The 21,319-nt window shown below is 38.3% G+C and overlaps 1 long non-coding RNA gene across 1 annotated transcript; it reads right to left on the reverse strand.

Annotated features, from left to right (window-relative positions):
• Positions 1-111: 111 nt before the first annotated feature.
• LOC138387118 (uncharacterized) lies at positions 112-21,249 on the reverse strand. The gene is made up of 6 exons (XR_011233914.1): positions 21,045-21,249; positions 15,912-16,130; positions 13,220-13,308; positions 2,115-2,380; positions 1,027-1,217; positions 112-204 (listed from the first exon to the last, which is right to left on the reverse strand). It is a non-coding gene; the product is annotated as an uncharacterized lncRNA (long non-coding RNA).
• Positions 21,250-21,319: the final 70 nt, after the last annotated feature.

Raw genomic sequence — 21,319 nt, forward strand, 5'->3', positions numbered from 1 at the left:
AGCTCCAAGTACAAAACTACTTTAGAGCAAAAATGGAAAACTGAAATAGCAAAAGTACCTAACTATTGAAAACCAACAATTGTTGAAAAAAAAGGTATCACTCACCTAGCTGTGTACATGTTACAAACGGAGCCTTTTGTGGTCCACAGCCAGTGTTTCTTGATGTAAAGTGTCCTATCCAAGCAGTCGTCAGGATGCATAAGCCTTTTATTCATAAGAAAATAAATGAAGACTAAAATTAAAGGGAAAATTTATGATCTATAAAGTAATATATCTGTACCTCAACTTTTAAGAACACAGTAGATGTTTTCAGTTTTTGCTTACAAAAAAGTTAGGTAAACTGCTTGTTAGAGCAGATTTGACCAAAATTGTGTTCCACAAAATACTTTCTCCAAAAGAGCATTCTGAAAACAAGGTTTTCTTTCCAAATCACTTTATGGTAATGTGCACTGTGACACTCTATGAGGGAGCTACTGTACGCAGCATTTCTTGAATGTATTCCCTCAGAGAACCCTTGGTTTACATAATGCTTAGTACCTTTTATGGAACGGAGTTTGCGCTTGAGCAGGGCTACCGGGTGATATTTTACCCAGATTAACTGGTTGTTACAATGTAGCTCTAGCCTTTTACTATCCACTTTATTAAAATCTAAGTTTGGCTCCTGGTATAATATAAATGGTAAGATTTTAGTTTTAGGTGTCAGAATTACAAAACTTTTAAGTTTTAAGAAATTATAAATGAAAGTCAATCTCTATTCTGCCACGAATCAGCTGCATGGATTTGGATAAACTCCCTAAACAATGATTGACATCAGATTCTTCTGAAAAATGAAATGACTGCACAAGATTATTCTAAAGGTCCCTGACAATTCTAAAATTTGATTTTTTTTTTTTTTAGTAAGAAAGGATAGCAAATATTAAACTTCACCATCAGAAAATTATTGAATTTTTGATAGTTGGTACTATGGAATGGCACTGAATGATTAAATCCACCTATGAGATGAAAATGACGTATAGTCTACCTTACCTTTAAAAATTTCTAGGCAAAGTCCCACATTACAAACTCTTAATAAATGCCAATTGCTTATTCTCTTTAGCACTGAAACAGATCATTGCTTCTTTTGTTGACCACTGCATCAAGAAAATGCCTTGGGTTTAAGGACCATGCTCTTATCCTTCAGCCTCAGAAGGACACTGTTCCAGCAGTCTGCCCCTACACTACAAGAAATAAAAGGAAAGTAAGATCATCACAGAGAATAGTGGGTTGTCTTCCACCTTATGTTTATTGTGAGGCAGCCACATTTCCCCTCACTTGAATAGAAAAGCTGGCTTCTATATAATTTTTTAAGACTTTTTCCCTTAGACTAGTCAACTGCAGTAATGAGAACGGGGGAAAAAGAAGAACAAGGAGTTCTGTCTGTAACTGACTATGAACAATCAACTGAGGTAACTCACTGCCTTCGGACCAGCCAAAATTTTAACATTATCAAAGATATAAACACACTGTATATAATTTTAAAAGTCATATAAACCCAATCTTTATGAGCTCTCCTTGCTCTTGCCTCACCATTCCATTAAAAGAACTCAAGGGCCGGGCGCAGTGGCTCACGCCTGTAATCCTAGCACTATGGGAGCCCGAGGCGGGTGGATCATTTGAGCTCAGGAGTTCGAGACCAACCTGAGCAAGAGCGAGATCCCATCTCTACTAAAAATTGAAAGAAATTATATGGACAACTAAAAATATATATAAAAAAATTAGCCAGGCATGGTGGCGCATGCCTGTAGTCCCAGCTACTTGGGAGGCTAAGGCAGGAGGATCACTTAAGTCCGGGTGTTTGAGGTTGCTGTGAGCTAAGCTGACGCCACGAAACTCTAGCCTGGGCAACAGAATGAGACTCTGTCTCAAAAAAAAAACAAAAACAAAAACAAAAAAAAACAAAAACCCAAGAATACAAACTGTCAAACTGTTGGCTCTAAAAATAAGATGTCAGATAGGCAGCATATGCTTGCATTTATTTTGAGTGCAAGCATAGGAATGTGACTCTTCAAATCACTAAACCCTTTGACAAAAACTACTCAGATCATACATGAAATCCAAAAGGTTTTACTACTGACCTTATGAAATACAACAGCGTACAAGATATCCACAGACAGGATAAGCTCCCCTTCTTCAACCACATCTGGATTTGCAGGTTTTTTTCCAATGGCATGTGACTCCCGAAGACAGAGAAAGCGACCTTGAAATCAGACATCCTAACTCAGATAAGAGGCGGTGTGGAACAATGGCTCTCAGCAAGGGCTTCAGTCTGACAGCCCTGGGTTTGATGCCTATTTCTACATCAGGAAAAGGGTTGAAACATCACTAAGTTTGGTTTCATCTTCTGTAAGGAAAAAAAAATACCGGAAAATATTTATTTTACAAAACTATTGCTGGGAATGTGTACATAAAGCATCTAATAAGATGGTTGGCACTAAGTGCTTAGCAACTGATAATCAAACAGGAACAGGAACTAATGTTGGCATAACACTGGCATTTCTAGTTATTTTACACCAGAGAGTTAGAATGCAAATACGGATCTGTTGGGCTCTAAATCCCTTGTGCTTCTTACAACACCATCAGATCTCTAATACATCATATTCCCTTTTATATGTTCAATAACTGTAAATTAGGGGCCACCAGGGTGGACTGATTAAGTAAAGATGTAAAATGATTTAAAAAATAAGCAGGGGTGATATCACACAAAATGGCAGAGTAGGAAGCCCCGTGGCTCAGTCTCTCTGAAGAAGCAACTATTAAGCTGGAAAGACAACACTGGAATCCACTGGTTTGGAACTCTGGAACCACATGGGACACTTATAACAGCCAGAGGAGTGTTTGATGAAGGGAGAAGCTACTGATCTTTTATAAGCAAGCAGCATATGTAAACCAACTATCACCCCCCACATTCCTCAGTCCCACTGCAGATGAGATAGCACCTTGAGTTCCTGGAGCAGCTGGCTGGTGCCAGGGCAGGCATTAGAGACCCTGTCCCTCCAAAACTTAGGGGTTGTGTGTTTAGGTTGGTCTGGTGATGCTCTGAGTGGCTGGCCCAGATGTTTGTCTTGGGTTTGACCCTCCTGAGAGTACTAGCTTCCCCCGGCAGTATCTATTGGAAGATTTAGAGAAAGGACCCTTTATCCTTTTTTGTTTTTTTTTTTTTTTTTTTTTTATGGAGCCATATATTTAAGGAAATCTTTGTCAGATCATTGACTGACTTCAGAGATAATGGAATAGATATATCAATGACCACTATATTACAAGTATACACTGTAATTACAAGTGTATACAATACAATACCACTGTATTACAAGTAATACACACACTGCAAAAATGGTTTGGAAAAGTCACAGGCAGCTTTAGCCTTCAACAAAAAAAAACACACTCAGAATGTTCTCAGCAAAAACTTACAAAACACATCAAAGAGGAAAACTGTGACACAGTCATAGGAAAATAAGAATTTCATAGGAACCAAGCCTAAAGGAGCCCGAACACTGAAATCACTACTCAAAGATGTCAACTAACTGCTCCTACAGGCAAAAGCTAGATTCGCACGTAAATAAAAGCCCACTAAACAAACAAAAAAAGATGTCAAACCAACTGCCTTAAATGTGCTAAATGAGTGTCCCAGAAATTTATATAAAGAGTATATACCAATTTTTAAACATGTGTTCAATGAGCTAAAGGAAACCACAAATTACTAATGGAAACCAAGTTTCTCAATAAGATTAACAGCAGATTTCTCCATCAGAAACCATGGAGACTAGAAACCAGTGGGAGGACTGACTTACTTATTTAGAGATGGGGTCTCGCTGTGTAGCCCAGGCTGGCCTCAAGCCATCTTCCTGCCTCAGCCTCTAAAGCAGCTGGGATTACAAGCACACTACCACACTCAGCTTTTTCTTAATTTTAATTTTTTAGATGACATATTTAAAGCCATGAAAGAAAAAACTATCAATCCAAAATTCTATATCTGACAAAACTATCCCTTAGGAATGAAGGAGCAATTAGACATTTTCAGATTAACAAAAGCTCAGGAAGTTCATTACCAGTAGACTTGACCTATAAGAAATGTTAAAGAGAGTTTCTCTGGCTGAAATGAAAGACACTAGACAGTCACTTGAGGTCATAAGAAATGAAGGGCTGGGTGCAATGAGAAGCTGAGGTGGGAAGATCACTTGAGGTCAGGAGTTCCATACCAGCCAGAGCAAGAGCGAGACCCCGTCTCTGTAAAAAATAGAAAAATTAGCTGGGCATGCCGGTGTGCCTGTAGTCCCAGCTACTAGGGAGGCTGAGGTGGGAAGATTGCTTGAGCCCAGGAGTTTGAGGTGCAGTGAGCTGTGATGTCGCCACTGCACTCTAGCTGGGGCAAAAGAAAAAAAATAAAGAAAGAAAGAACACTGTTATCCACCGTGATTTGATTTTTGTGAGAGGTGAAAGCTGTGGGTCCTGTTTCAGTCTTCTACAAGTGGCTAACCAATTCTCTCAGCACCATTTATTGAATAGGGATTCTTGTCCCCAGAGTATATTCTTTCCCGGTTTGTCAAAAATTAGGTGACTATATGAGGATGGTTCTATATTTGGATTTTCTGTTGTGTTCCACTGGTCTGTGTCCCTGAACTTGTGCCAATACCAGGCTGTTTTAAGAACCACGGCCTTGTAGTATAGTTTGAGGTCTGGCAAATTAATACCTCCCATTTTGTTTTTGTTGCTTAAAATTGCTTTTGCTATACGGGGTCTTCTTTGATTCCATACAAAGTGTATAATTATTTTCTCTACATCTGTAAAGAATGATGTTGGTAATTTAATAGGGATTGCATTGAATCTGTAGATCACTTTGGGTAGTATAGACATTTCAACAATGTTGATTCTTCCAATCCACGAGCATGGTATATCAGAATTCTAGAAGAAAATGTAGGAAAGACTCTTACAGACATTGGCCTAGGCAAAGAATTTATGAAGAAGACCCCTAAAGCCATCACAGCAGCAACAAAAATAAATGAATGGGACATGATTAAATTAAAAGGCTTCTGCACAGCCAAAGAAACAGTCACGAGAGTAAAGAGACCACCTACAGAATGGGAAAAAATTTTTGCATACTACACATCAGATAAAGGATTGATAACAAGAATCTATTTAGGGCCGGGCGCGGTGGCTCACGCCTGTAATCCTAGCACTCTGGGAGGCCGAGGTGGGCGGATCGTTTGAGCTCAGGAGTTCGAGACCAGCCTGAGCAAGAGCGAGACCCCACCTCTACTAAAAATAGAAAGAAATTATATGGACAGCTAAAAATATATATAGAAAAAATTAGCCGGGCATGGTGGCGCATGCCTGTAGTCCCAGCTACTCGGGAGGCTGAGACAGGAGGATCGCTTGAGTTCAGGAGTTTGAGGTTGCTGTGAGCTAGGCTGACGCCACGGCACTCACTCTAGCCTGAGCAACAGAGTGAGACTCTGTCTCAAAAAAAAAAAAAAAAAAAAAAAGAATCTATTTAGAACTCAGGAAAATCAGCAAGAAAAAATCAAGCAACCCTATCAAAAAGTGGGCAAATGACATGAATAGAAACTTCTCGAAAGAAGATATAAGAATGGCTAACAAACATATGAAAAAATGCTCAACATCCCTAATCATCAGAGAAATGCAAATCAAAACAACAATGAGATATCACTTAACCCCAATGAGAATGGCCTTTATCAAGAAAACCCAAAACAACACATGTTGGCGTGGGTGTGGAGAGACAGGAACACTAATACACTGCTGGTGGGACTGCAAACTAGTGCAACCCCTGTGGAAAGCGTTATGGAGGTATCTTAAACAGATTCAAGTAGACCTGCCATTTGACCCAGCAATCCCATTACTGGGCATATACCCAAAGGAAAAAAGGTCATTCTGTAACAAAGACACATGTACCCGAATGTTTATAGCAGCACAATTCACAATCGCAAAGATGTGGAAACAACCCAAATGCCCATCAATACATGATTGGATTAGTAAGCTGTGGTATATGTATACCATGGAATATTACTCAGCTATAAGGAATAATGAAGATACGACATCTCTATGGTTCTCCTGGAGACAGTTGGAACTCATTATATTAGGTGAAGTATCCCAAGAATGGAAAAACAAGCATCACATGTACTCACCAGAAAATTGGTTTCCCTGAACATCACCTAAATACACATCTAGGAACGACACCAATCGGATATCAGACTGAGGTGGGGGGTGGGGGAGGGGATGGGGGTATGCCTACACAATGAGTGCATTGCACACCGTTTGGGGAATGGTAACACTTGAAGGTGCTGACTCGGGAAGGGGGGGTATGGGGGTAGGGGGGAAAAAAAAAAGAAAACTGTGAGAGGTATACAAAAATGTAATTTTAATGATATCATTAAGGGGTATCCTTGACATTAAAATTGATTATACATTATAAAAAAAAAAAAAGAACACTGGTAAAGGTAAAAAAAAAAAAAGGTAACTACATAGGTAAATACTGAAGCCAGTATTATTGTACTTTTGCTTTGTAACTTCTCTGTTTTTCCTGTATGATTCCAAAACAAATGGATTAAACAATATTTATAAATGTATAAAGATATAATCTGTGATAAGAACAATATAAAAAGTGAAGGACAAAAGGTAGGAACAGAACGTTTGTATAACATGGAAACAAAATTGGTACAGATGTTCAACTTACAATCGTGTTATGCCCCAATAAACCCATCAGGAATCAAAAATATTCCAAGTTGAAATTCATTTAATATCCTGATAAATCCATCATAAAGTTAAAAAATCATAAGGCGAACCATTGTTAAGTTGCGGACTATCTGTGCTATTAAAGTAGGTTAGCCTGGGCAACATAGGGAGACCCCATCTCTACAGAAAATAAAAACATTAGCCAGGCCTGGTGGCACATGCTTATAGCCCTAGTTACTCAGGAGTCTAGGGTCAGAGGATTGCTTGAGCGCAGGAATTCAAGGTTACAGTGAGCTATGATCGCGGCATTGCATTCCAGCCTGGACGACACAGTGAGATCCTGTTTCAAAAATCAAAATAAAAAAAGTAGGTTGTTACAAGATTGAATTCTAACCCCTAAGATAACCACTAGAAAATACCTAGAATATATACAGAAAAGGAAGAAAGAAGGGAATAGAACTGGTACACCACAAAAATTCAACTACTGTACATATAAAATAAGGCAGTAATGGAACAATTGAGGAATAAAAACTATAACACATACAAATAGCTAAATGGCAGAAGAAAACCCTTGCTTATCAGTAATTACTTTAAATGTAAATGAATTAAACTCACCCATTAAAAAGGCAGATCGGCAAACTGGACTTAAAAGAACCTGATCCACTATGCTGTCTGCAAATACTCACTTTTCATCAAAAGACACAAACAAGTTGAAAGTAAAAGGAGAGAAAAAGATATTCCATGCAAATGGTAATCAAAAGAAAGTTGGAATAGTTATATTATTGTCAGACAAAATATACTAAGTCAAAAAAATTACAAGAAACCGAGTGCAGTGGTGCATGCCTATAGTCCCAGATACTCAGGAGGCTAAAGTGGGAGGATCACTTGAGCCCAGGAGTGGAGGCCAGCCTGGTTAACACAGCAAGACCCTGTCTCTAAAGAAAATTTAAAAATAAGAGCCATAAGAGACAAGGACATTATATACTGATAAAAGGTACCACCCAGTATGCATTATACAGATGTATACAAATATATACATTATAAAACCTATATGCAGCTAACAACAAAACCCTAAAATATATGAAGCAAAAACAGAATCCAAGAAGGAAACAGTTGTATGATAATAGTTGGAGACTTTAATATCCCACTTTCAATAATGGGTAGAACAACCAGACAGCAGATTAACAAGGAAACACCAGACTTGAACAGCAGTATAAAACAATTAGACCTAACAGACATATACAAAACTCTCCATCCAACAATAGCTGAATAAAGATTCTTCTCTTCTCAAGTGCATATGGACAATTCTCCAGGACAGACTACCAAATCTTAAATTTTCAAAAACCAAAATCATAAAACATATCTTTTCTAATTACAAGGGAATAATACTACAAATCAATAACAGAAGGAAAACTGGAAAATTCACAAATATGTGGAAATTAAACACACACTTACCACAGGTCAAAAAAAAGAAAAAAAACAAAAAAAAGTGAAATCAGAAAATACTTTGAGACAAACGAAAACAAAAACACAGCATATGAACTTTAGGAGATGCAGCAAAAACAATAAAAAGGAAATTTATAGCTGTACATACCTACGTTAAAAAAGAACAATCTCAATCAGGAACTAAATCTCATTTAGGAACTAAAAACAAGAATAAACTAAACCTAAAGCTAGCAGAAAAAATAAAATAATAAAAATTAGAGTGGAGACAAATAAAACAGAATGGAAAAACAACATCAGTAAATCAATGACTGGCTGGGCACGGTGGCTCACACCTCTTATCCTAGCACTCTGGGAGGCCGAGGCAGGAGGAAGGCTTGCGCTCAGGAGTTGGAGACCAGACTGAGCAAGAGTGAGATTTCGTCTCTACCAAAAATAGAAAAAATTAGCTGGGCATTAAAAAATTAAAAAAAAAAAAAAAGTTAAATTAAAAAATTAAAATCAATGAATGAAAACATAAGTTGGTTCTTCAAAAACATCAACAAATTTGACAAACTTTTGCTGCACTGACTAAGAAAAACCAAAGAAGGCTCAAACTACCAAAAACTCAGAAATAAAAGTGGAGCCATTATTACTGCTTCTACGGAAATCCAAAAGCTGGGCATGGTGGCTCACACCTCTAATCCTAGCACTCTGGGAGGCCCAGGCAGGCAGACTGCTTGAGCTCAGGAGCTGGACACCAGCTGGACGCCTGAGCAAGGGCGAGACCCCATGTCTACTAACAACAGAAAAAAAAATTAGCCAGGTGTGGTGGCATGTTCCTGTACCCCCAGCTACCTCAGGAGGCCAAAGCAGGAGGATCTCTTGTGTCCAGGAGTTGGAGGTTACAGTGAGCTACAATGACACAATGCACTCTACTCAGGCAACAGAACGAGACTGTCTCCAAAAAAGAAGGACTTATAAGAGAAAACTATGAACTACTCCATGCCAACAAACTGGATAACCTAGATAAAAAGGACAAATTCCTAGAAACACACAAACTATCAAAACTGACTCTAGAAGAAATTAAAAAAGACTAATTAGACCTGTAACAAGTAAGGAGATTGAATCAGTAACAAAAAATCTCCCAACAAAGACGTGATGTCATTGGTGAAGTCTACTAAACACTTAAAGAGGAATTAACATCAATGTTTTTCAAACTCTTTCAAAAAAATCTGAAAAGGAGTGAACACTTCCTAATTCATTCTATGAGGCCAGCATTATCCTGATACTGCAGCCAGAAAAAGGACACACCACAAGAAAAGAAAACTATAGGCCAATATCCCTCATCAATAGGAATGCAATAATCCTCAACAAAATACTAGCAAACCAAATTCCACACCATAGTGAAAGGATTATACACCACAACGAAGTGGGATTTATCCTTGGAATGTATGGGTAATTGAACATTAGCAAATCAGTCTGGGCATGCTGGCTCAGGGCTGTAAGCCCTGCACTGTGGGGGCCAAAGCAGGAGGATCACTTGAGCCCGGGAGTCTGAGACCAGCCTGGGCAACCTAATGAGACCCTGTCTCTAAAAACAAGCAAACAAATAAAATTAGCCATGATGGCATGTGCCTGTAGTAAGAGCTACTCAAGCTAATTCTACTCAGGGGACAGAGGCAGGAGGATCATTTAAGCCCAGGAGTTCAAGGTTGCCATGAACTAGGATCACACCACTGTACCCCAGCCGGGGCAACAGAACAAGACACTGTCTCTTTAAAGAAAAAGATACCAAATTAATCAATGCATGCAATACACTACACTAACAGAATGGTGGGAAAAAATCAGATCATATCTGAATTGATGCAGAAAAGTATTTGCAAAATCTAACACCCTTTTGTCATAAAAACACCAAACCGACTACCAACAGAAGGGAACTTCCTCAACATGACAAAGGCTATATATGAAAAACCCACAGCTGACATCATACTCAATGGGGAAAGACTGCAAACTTTTCCCGTAGTATCAGCAACAAGATATGGATGTGTACTTTTGCCACTCCTGTACAACATAGTACTGGAAGTTCTAGACACAGAAGGAAGAAAGGGAATAAGGGAGGGAGGGAAAAGGGAGAGAAGGAAAGAGGTAGGAAGGAAGAAAAGAAAAACAAAAGGAAGGGAGAATGGGAAGGAAAGAGGGAGAGAGCAAGGGCAATCAAATTGGAAAGGAAGAAATTATCTTTGTTTGCAGAGGACATGCTCTTATATATACAAAATCCTAAAGAATCCAAATACACACATGCACACACAAAACAAATTAGAGCTAATAAACAAATTAAACAAAGGAAAAGAACACAAAATCAACACACAAAAATGAATTGTATTTCTATACACTGGCAATGAATAATCTGAAAAAGAAATTAAGAAAACAATTCCATTTACAACAACATCAAAAATAATACTTAGGGATAAATTTAATCAAGGAGGTGAAAGGCTTGTACACTTAAAAACTACAAAACAAGCTGGGCACACTGGTCAGTGCCTGCAGTGTAGTGTCCCAGCTACTGGGGAGGCTGAGGCAGGAGTGTTGCTTAAGCTCAGGTGTTCAAGACCAGCTTAGGCAACATAATAAGCCCCTGTCTCTACAACCAAAAAACTAAGTTTAAGGAAATAAAAAAAATAAAAACTACAGTTGCAGGGGGTAGGGGAAAAATATTGCTGAAAAAAATTAAAGACCTACATAAATGGAAAGACATCTCTTGTTCATGGATTGAAAGACTTAATATTGTTAAGATGTCAATACTCCCCAAAGTAATGTACAGATTCAATGCAGTTCCCATCAAAATCCCAATGGTGCTTTTTCCAGAAATGGAAAAACCTATCCTAAAATTTAAACACAATTTTGACGGACTCCGAATAGCTAAAACAATCTTGAAAAAGATGAACAAAGTTGGAAGACTCACATTTCCTGATTTTAAAATTTAATACAAAGCCATAGCAATCAAAACAATGTAGTTCTAGGATAAGGATATATAGATCAATGGAATAGAACAGAGGAATTTACGTAGTCGACTGACTTTAGACAAACATGCTAAGACCATTCAATAGGGAAAGGACAGTTTGGGAAAAATAGATATCTGTATACAAAAGAATGAAGTCAAACCATTACCTCACATATGAAAATTAACTCAAAATGGATCAAAGACCTAAATCTATGCACTTAAGCTATAAACTCTTAGAAGAAAGCATAGGGGAAAAATCTTCATGCAAGAAAGTAAAAAGACAACCCATAGAGTAAGAGAAAATATTTTCAAATCATATGTATGGTAAAGGTCTAGTATCCAAAATATACAAAGAACCCTTACAATGAGACAAACAACCCAATTTAAAAATGAGCAAAAAACTTACGTACAACTTTTTCAAAGACAATATACAAATGGCCAAATATCAAATGAAAAGATACTCAGCATGATCATTTATTAGGGAAATGCAAATCAAAACCACAATGAGATGCCACTTCACACCCACTAGGATGGCCATTATTAAAAAAAAAAAAAAAAAACCAAAACAGAAAATAAGTATTGACTAGGATATGCAGAAATTAGAACCATCTTGCATTGCTGAGGGGGAAGATGCTATCGAGAACGGTTTGGTGGTCCTTCAAAATTTTAAACATAGAATTAACCATATGACCCAGCAATTCCACTCCTAAGTATAGACCCCAAATAACTAAAAATGAAGCCTCAGACAGATACTTGCACACCAATTTTAATAACAGCATTATTCATGATAGCCAAAAGGTGGAAACTACCCAAATGTCCATCAACAGATGAATGAATAAACAAAATGTGTTATATCCATGCAATAGACTACTATTGAACCATAAAAAGGAATGAAGTTCTAACGTTATAACATGGATGAACTTTAAAATATTACACTAAGTAAAAGAAGCCATACACAAAAGGACAAATATTGTATGATTCCACTTCTATGAAGTATCTAGTATAAGCAAATTCAGAAACAGAAAGTAGAATAGAGGTTACCAGAGACTGCAGGAGGGGATACTGGTGAGTTACTGCTTAATGGGTGGAGAATTTCTGTTTGGGAAGATTAAAAAGTTCTGGAAATAGTGGTGATGGTTACATAGCATTGCGAATGTACCTAATGCCACTTAATTAAACACTTACAAATAGTTAAAATGGTAAATTTTATGATACATAAATTTTACCACAATAAAAATAAAATCAGTGGGAGAGAAGACAGATGCCATTATGCACCATTCAGTGCCCAGTACAGTGTCGGGCACATAGTACGTTCTGAACCCATCATGTCTACTAGCTCCTAATTCCTCAACACTCATCCTCTTAAATTTTTCTTAGGGTTTTACACAAGAGACAATGCATTAGGATTAAGAATGTGGTTGGGCCAGGCGCGGTGGCTCACGCCTGTAATCCTACCACTCTGAGGGCCGAGGCAAGAAGATGGCTCAAGGTCAGGAGTTTGAGATCAGCCTGAGCAAGAGCAAGACCCCATCTCTACTAAAAATAGAAAGAAATTAGCTGGCCAACTAAAAATATACAGAAAAAATTAGCTGGGCATGGTGGTGCCTCCCTGTAGTCCCAGCTACTTGGGAGGCTGAGGCAGAAGGATTGCTTGAGCCCAGAGGTTTGAGGTTGCTGTGAGCTAGGCTGATGCCAGGGCACTCTAGCCCGGGGCAACAGAGCAAGACTCTGTCTCAAAAAATAAAAAGAATGTGGTTGAACCAAACTCAGGAGCAGAACAAAAAGACCAGAAATATGGTGATGATATGGCATAAATTTACCCTAATATTAAGAGAAGGACCAAACTAAGAGCAAAAATAAAGGCAGAGATCTGAAAAACACAAATACGCAGTCACTTGAGTTCTGTGTGTCCTTTTTCCTCACTAGTTCCCAGTCCCAGTGGAGTTCCTCTAGCTTGTTTCCAACTAAGCATATCCAACATCAAACTACCATACCGTCAACACTAACACTGAGCCAATGACAGCGTACCGTTTCATGAGAAAACAGTCAAAAAGATGAGAATCTTACCATCTCATAGGCAAATGTTTCTTGTCTGCAGACACAATCTATCATAATGGTTTGTTTCTTCCCAATTTTCCAAGAACTTCTTTCTAATCCTGTTGTAAATATAAGACAAATCAAAGTTCAGCATTCTTTATTGGGCTTCACTTTTTATTTTGAACTAATTTTAGACTTAAAGTAGCAAAAACAGTATAAAGAGTTCCTTCATATCTTATTCAGCTTCTCCTAAGTTAACACTGTAAGGTTTCTTGGAGTGGCTGGCGACAGAGAAAGACAGAGGAGCAGAGTTAAAAGGGATAAGTAAAGAGGCTTTATTGGGGCGCTCCCGGGTGGGGGTAACGAGTCCCAAGAGAGGGGCCCGGGCGAGCCTCAGGGTCACATGAGTGGAAGCAGAGAAGCCGCGCCACCCAGAAGTCTGGGTGGGCTTGCATATTTTTTTTAGGGCTGGCGGATGGGAGTTTCTCTGGAGGGGAGGTTTCGGCGGGAAGAGTGAGGCGGGAAGAGTGCGGAATTTCTTTGTTTCAGCTTTAGGGCGGGGATGGAGGAGTAGGAGGGGCTTCTTTTTCCATTAGGGAGGGGAGGGGTGCCCGCCACCAGTCTTACACTGTCCAGCTTCAGGAAGGTATGAAAGAAACACGGTGATGTAGATTAGTAAGACAGTAGAATCTTTTCCAACTTTTTTCAGTGACTGGGAATAAGCAAAAAGAAAACACATAAAAAGCCAATAGACACAAATATCACCAGTGTTCTCGGACATTGGCTTCACTATTTTCACGTATTAAGATGGATTATAAAAGGAAGTGAACCTTAATATTAAATTTATCATCATCTCTCTATAGAATTTACAAGTTCTAATTTCAGAGGTATATATTTCAAATATTATAGCTTTAAAAAAAAAACACACACACACTTGCTCATCTTTGTTAACAACACTGGTTCATATCCCTAAACAGATCCTGAACTTCCTAGGAACAGATCCTGAAAATACATGCCTACAGAACCTTTTAAGATAATCATTTCTCTCTCTTGAGTCACAATATAACTTCTTTAAGGCCATAGTCAGTACAAGGTTTTCATTACACATAAATTCACTCTATTCTTCAAAATGTTAATATTCAATTTGCCTGTAAACCTGCTAGACAAATAAGTATGCTCTAGCCATGGGGTCAGACTGGTAAGAACTTTCTGAATGCTACAACGTTGTTGGAGAATCCTTCTTATATAAAAGGGAATAAAATAATGTCTTTTGCAGCAACTTGGATGGAACTAGAGACCATTATCCTAAATGAAGTATCTCAGGAATGGAAAAACAACCACCACATGTGCTCTTTAATAACTGGGAGCCAACAGATGGGCACACATGGGCACAAAGAGATGTAAAGGTCATTGGAAATCAGGAAATGGGGGAGGTGAGGGGAGGAGTAAAAACCGTACCTATTCAGTACAATGAACACTATTTGGGTGATGGGCACACTAAAAGCCCTGACTTAAGCATTATAAAAGGTATCCATGTAACAAAAACATTTGTACCCCCTTAATATTTTGAAATAAATTTTTAATAATCTTTCTTATATACATAGAATTGTTCCATAGAACCAAAAGGTATACTATTACCAAAGGAGTGGAAAAGACTACAGAGCTCCTAGAGGTCATCATGTCATAACTTTGACATACTTAATAATATATGAAAGCTAATGTCTATTGAGACCTTGCTATATATCAGACACTAGACTATTTAACTTATACACATTAACTGTCATCCTCACAACTGCCCTGAAAAGCCACAGTAGTTCCACTTCACAGAGGAGCTTCCATGATAACTTGATCACTACATGACAAGAAGGCGGGAAGCCTAACTGGCTGGCTCCAAGTCCACTCCTGGCTTCCTTTTCTAAACACTTCTTTTGTTGTCTGACATTGTGGCATAAACAGAACAGGAAGGGTCCCCTGGTCATGTCCTAAGTGGATAGTTCAGAAAAGAATTTCTGATGAGTTCATTTTCTTATTATATATACTTTTCCTAAAAGGTAAACTTGGGGACAAAAAGCAAAAATCAAATCTCTGGTTCTTTTTTTCTGCATATATCTTTTTCAAGAACAATTCCAAACCAAAGATAAGGTGGGAAGAAGCTACTTTGGGAAGAAGCTACTTTTTTTCTAGTTGTTAGTGTGACACATACACACCCATATATAAAAAAAAAAATTATATGTATATAAATCGATTCACTATATATATAAAAAATCTATTCACTCTGCAAAACACAAGTTCAAAGTCTCTGGTCAAAGTGGAGGTACACCAACAGCTTAGAAAATAACTCCTTTAGTAAGACCAAATGCACTTATCCTTTTTGAATCAAAGTCAATGAAAATGCCCACTTCAAATGACCACCTTCATTTCTTTTGTTAAAAAGAATGAAAACAACCACACAAAAGAGAAACTTCCTTCCCAAACTTTGATCAGGGATTAACTGGACATTTTCTCTCTCTTTCCTTATGACATGCTTAAGTACCAATTATACATATTTCTTGGTGCACTGACTACCTCACTGCCTTACTTGTACTTAATTTTTCTCTACTTTTTACTGGAAATAGAAATGGATCAACAACTGCTGGGATTCTTGAGGCTACACATATATTCTTTTATTTGCTTGGCTTAGAAAGATATTTAGAAAAGTAAATATTTTCATGTTTTTATTTACCGCAAAAGGGTCTGCTTGTTTCCAAGAAATCTGAGCTCCCCAGGAAACCGGTCTCATTTTCTCAGGCAGAGATTCTGGAACAGCCACTAAGATGAAGCAGATGTCTAGAAGAGCCACCACTGTGGCCACCAGCACAACGAGGCTGTCTCCATAACTGGCAGAAAGGTATGCTCCAATGGCAGGGCTGATGACCAGACTGGCCACAAAAGTGGCTGAGACCTGCGAGAAAACATACTCTCATCCAGGGTCCCACAGGTGAACACCTGTCCATATCCTTACCCAGGGTCCCACGTGCTACAGGTGCATACCTGTGGGAAAGCGCACATTCACCCAAGGTCCCACAGGTGCATAGCTATAGCCACTTTCCATGACTGTAAGCAAGATAAAAAGAATGTATTGTATACAACTTTTAAGAATGAAAGAGAATTCATTAAAGTAATTTTGTTTTAAGAATTTTTTCACAAACTATTAACTAATTAGAGATACCCCCCAGAGCTACAAGAGTTTAAAAATACATAGATTAGGTCATTAAGCATGAAATGTCCGATTTTGAATCATAAGTGTAGTTTACTGTATCTCAAACAAGCAGCTGTACAATTAAAGTATATGCCTAAACTATCAACACAGTTTTGCCATCTTAATGGTAGCTTATTTATGTCAGCAGTGAAGAGGCCTGGAGAGTGAGTGGCCATGAAATCACAAAAGGCATTTCCCATAGCTTGTTGAGAATTGAATACTTTGCCCTTATATGAAGAGGTCCAAAGCCTGGGAAAAGTGGTAGTCAGCTGGTGCAAGGCCTGGTGAATATAGTAGATGACAGAGAGTTTCTAAGTCCAGCTTCTGTAGTTTGGGCAGTGTTGTTAGTGTGACATGTGGTCGAGCACTGTCTTGCAAGAGGATTGGCCTGTCTCTAGTGACCAATCTCGGCTACTCAATCGCAAGCATCTTCATCATTTCATCCAATTGGTTGCATCCACTGTCATCAACTGACCAGGTTTCATGAAAAGCTGTAACAGATAATACCAGCGCTGGACCACCAACACACATCATGAGCTCTTTTTTGATGAATATGCAGTTTTGGACTGTTTTGCCACTTCATCTTTGTCCAACCATTGTGCTGAACACTTGGGATTGTCAAAAAGAATCCATTTTTCATCACATGTAACAATATGGTGTAGAAATGGTTTGCCTTTATGTTGTGACAGCAAAAAAGGGCAAGCTTTGAGATGCTTTCTCTTCTGACGCTCGTTTGATTCATGCGGTGCCCATCTATCCGGCTTCTTCACATTGCCAATTTGTTTCAAATGGTCCAATATTATTGGAATAGTAACATCAGACCTTGCTGCTAATTCATGTGTAGGGTGAGATGGATTCACTTCTACTATAGCTTTCAATTCATCATTATCCACCTTGGTCTCCGGTTACCCATGTGGCTCATTTTCAAGTGAAAATCACCAGAATGGAACTTCTCAAACCACTGACGTACTGTGCACTCATTAGCCACGTATTTCCCAAACACTTTGTTGGTATTTCAAGCTGTCTGTGCTGCATTGGTTCCACGACGGAACTCATATTCAAAAGTAACACGAATTTTTCACTGATCCATGGTTTCACAAAAATTGCTCTGAAAAAAATATTTGAAAATTTGAAAAAAAATTTGAAAACCAAAACGTGCATTTGAAAGACTGAAGATGTACCTTCACAATAAAAATAAAGTAAGAAGTGTCAAAGTGAAATTCCAGAGATATCAACTAACTTAGTACTTAAGGAAATTGGACATTTCATACTTAATAACCTAATAATGATCTTGTTAGAAATAAAAATTATGAAAACCTTCCTCACAAATAAAACATTCACTGTTTGGTCTTCTTTAACTGGAGGATGGGAATGTGAGATTATGGAAAAACAACATTCTTACAGAGCTGATGATAAAATCTACAAATTAGTCAGGGACTGTACTTAGTTTCATCTTCCCAAAACAGTGTACTGTTTCACCATTTTATCATTTGGTGGCCATTTCGTTACACTGAGGCGGGGGGGGGAATCCCAAAACTGATATTCTTAGAAAGAGAAAAAAAAAATAACAAAAAAAAAAAAAAGAAGAAGAAGAAGAAGAAGACGAAGAAGAAAGAAAAGAAAGAAAAGAAAAAAGAATTTGTTGAAGGAGAGGTTGGAGATTTTTGACTAGAGGGCTGTGGATTTCTGTCACACTGTCACCATGTGACTGCTGTCCAGCACAAAGACCATAGAGCCAGCTGACCACAGCTGCAACCTGAAGCCACACTGAGCCTCCTCACACTGCACTCCCAGAGGCATGTCGAATGCCTGCTGTATTTTAGAATGCAATCTGAATGTTCAGAAACTTAATAGCAGTCTCTAAAATTATAACCAGACTGAGTGTCAAAGCATATCTATAAGTCAGCTACTTAAACTTCTAATGGATTTTACTAGAAACCACATAAATCATTATCTGTGATTGTAATTATGATTCCTAGTATGCCAATGACATTGTTTTCATCCATCATCCCCAACTGAATACAAAAATACAATAATATGAAATTAGTATTATGCTAAAAATACTATAAAAGTCATAAATCAAAAAAAAATTTCTAGAGAGGAAAAAAAGAGTGTGGAGAATTCTAATTTGGGGAACAGGAATTCTTTCATTCAGTATTTATTTCGTACCTACTGTCAACCAGATGAAGATGACGAAGCTCCTTCCCTTCAGGCTTTCCCACTTTGAGAAGATCAAGGCAACCATATAACTGCATTATGAAACAGTTATAGGAGCATTCCTACACTCTCCTCAGGTGCTACAGAAACATTGCTACAGCATCCTCATGTATACAGAAGCATTGCTGTAGCATCCTCAAGTGCTATGAGAGCACTGCTGCAGAATCCTCAGGTACTATGGAAACACTGCTGCAGCACCTTCAGATTTTCAATAAGGAAGGTGCACATATTTTATATATTGTTCTTTAATGGGTCTCAAAATGCTCCTTAATACTTGACTATAATTAATTGGCAAGAAATTCTCCTATATTTGTCAGATAGGTAGAGAGGCTGCAAGTTGCTTCTTTTAATTCTGTCATCTTAACATCTAGCATTAGAGGTAAATGTAAAGTAGTCATTGGCCAAGATCCTAGGTCTTGTGACAAATCCAGGCAGCCTTACATGCTGAGTTGCTGATGCTGGCCAGGAGCACATTTCAGCTAAGCAGTGTCTCAGCCTTGATGTGCATGCTCACTGACTTCTCTCAATGCCCCCATGAACAGGCATTAAGCCTAACTGCCATATTACAAGGAGGAGCTAAGTTAGAGAGGGTAATTAAGTCTTGGTCACTTCTAGTTAGAACTCCTCTGAACGCTTTCCTTAAAGCACTACTGCTCCGCACAACAGCTTTGTGAATGGTTTTCCAGCTGAAAGGAAGGAACAAAAATTGAACAAAACTGCAGAGAAATGGGTATCTCAATGGGTTTTCCCCAGTGTAGAAGAAAGCTATCTTTCACCTCTCTCTGTTGGCCAACCCTTACAAGCCCACTCTGAACATCCTTCCTTCCTTGAAAGCCTTCCTTCTCCCTCTGTCTTCCTCCACAGCACTCTGAAGACCCCTTGTTTTAGGGCATGGCAAGAGGGGGACATTCAGGGGTGGAGGGGAGAAGGCAGGGAGAAAGCAGGCAGTAGTCAGAGGGGAAGTGTGGTTTAAAGAGAAGTTTTCAAACTACTGTGTCTACAGTGAACAAAGTAAAAAATTTTGTGTTTTGTGGAACAGCAGTAATTTACTTACATGTCCATCACTGATTCATGAAGTTATTCATTAGGTCAATCAGCAGCGAATGACTACTTACTCTATTCCAGGAAGTGGAATTTAAAAGAAAGAGTAAGACTCAGGGAAAGGCGAGGAATAACCTAAGTTTCTGGCATTCCATCCCTTTCCAATCTATTCCCCACAATCCAGCCAGATCATCATTTTCTACCTTCTTATTGTGAACATTATCAAACACAGAGGAAGGTGGGAGAAGGTTACAAAGCACACTTCCATGTCCTACAGGTTTAGGCATGGAACACATGACAACACATGAGCATCCACATGCTCACACGCTATCTTTTCCCCCTAACCATTTTAAAGTAACTTGCAGAGTTGCAGCACTCTGATCCAAAATGCTTCGGCTGCCATCTTCTAACAGGTCTTTCTTCTCCTACATAACCACAATACCACTTTATCATGCCTGGGAAAATTAGAAAGATAGTCTAATATCAAATTGTCAAAAAAAAAAAAAAAAAAGTCTCCTATAACTTCCTTTTTTTTTTTTTTTTTTCCAGTGAAACAGGGTCTTGTTCTGTTGCTGGGGCTAGAGTGCAGTGGCATCATCGTAGCTCACTACAACCTGAAACTCCTGGACTCAAGGGATCCTCTTGCCTCAGCCTTCCAAGTGTCTGGGACCACACGCATGTGCCACAACACCTGGCTAATTTTTCTATTTTTTGTAGAGATGAGGGTCTCACTCTTGCTCAGGCTGGTCTAGAACTCTTGGCCTCAAGCAATCCTCCCACCTTGGCCTCCCAAACTGCTAGGATTTCAGGCCTGAGCCACTGCACCCGGCCTCCTATAACTTTTGTTATCTATTCAACAACTATGTATTTGCTGAATGAATGAATGAATGAATGTAGTCCTTTTTCCACAGTATGTCCCAAATGGGTGCCCTACACAACTACCAATAAAGTTATAATGTATTAACATTGCTGAGATTCCAGCACTTCTCCAATTAGAATTAGGTGCACACAGACTTCTGATCTTAACACCTGTTGACTGTTTAAGGTTTCTCAAGAGAGCAGATAACAAAACAAGAAACAAATCAAACCAACTTTTTAAAAAACTTTACAACTGCCAATTCACATATTCCTGCCAATCTTCCGACCCTAAAACCAGGGAATAAATTACTAGCAATTTCTATCTTGCTATTTTTAACTTTTTGTAAGAGCCCTTTTTTATTTCATTTGCTTTAGATTTCCTTTTATGTAAATAAATATTTACCACTTATTTTAAATCTCAGTTTCTGGTGAATTTTTGGTGAATTTTTAATAGAATATTAATTATTTTTCTGGTTAAAAAAGTATAGTCTACTATCTTACCCATCCATAAGCAGTACTCCGTGCGTGCTCCTGAGTGACATCAGCTATGTAGGCAAATATCACAGAGAACGTGACTGAGAAGACTCCAGACACAGAAATCATCGCAAAATACCACCTATAAAAAGATTGATTTAATTGCCCAGGAGAGAGGCAGTGTATGTGCACTTTTACAACCCAAGCCAAATATATCATGTAAAGATTACAACCCAATAAATAAATAAATAAATATACATGTATATGTGTGTATACTTAAAGATAGAAAAATTAAAATCAAA

Source organism: Eulemur rufifrons, chromosome 7 (assembly GCF_041146395.1).
Source record: "Eulemur rufifrons isolate Redbay chromosome 7, OSU_ERuf_1, whole genome shotgun sequence".
NCBI classification, from domain to species: Eukaryota; Metazoa; Chordata; class Mammalia; order Primates; family Lemuridae; genus Eulemur; species Eulemur rufifrons.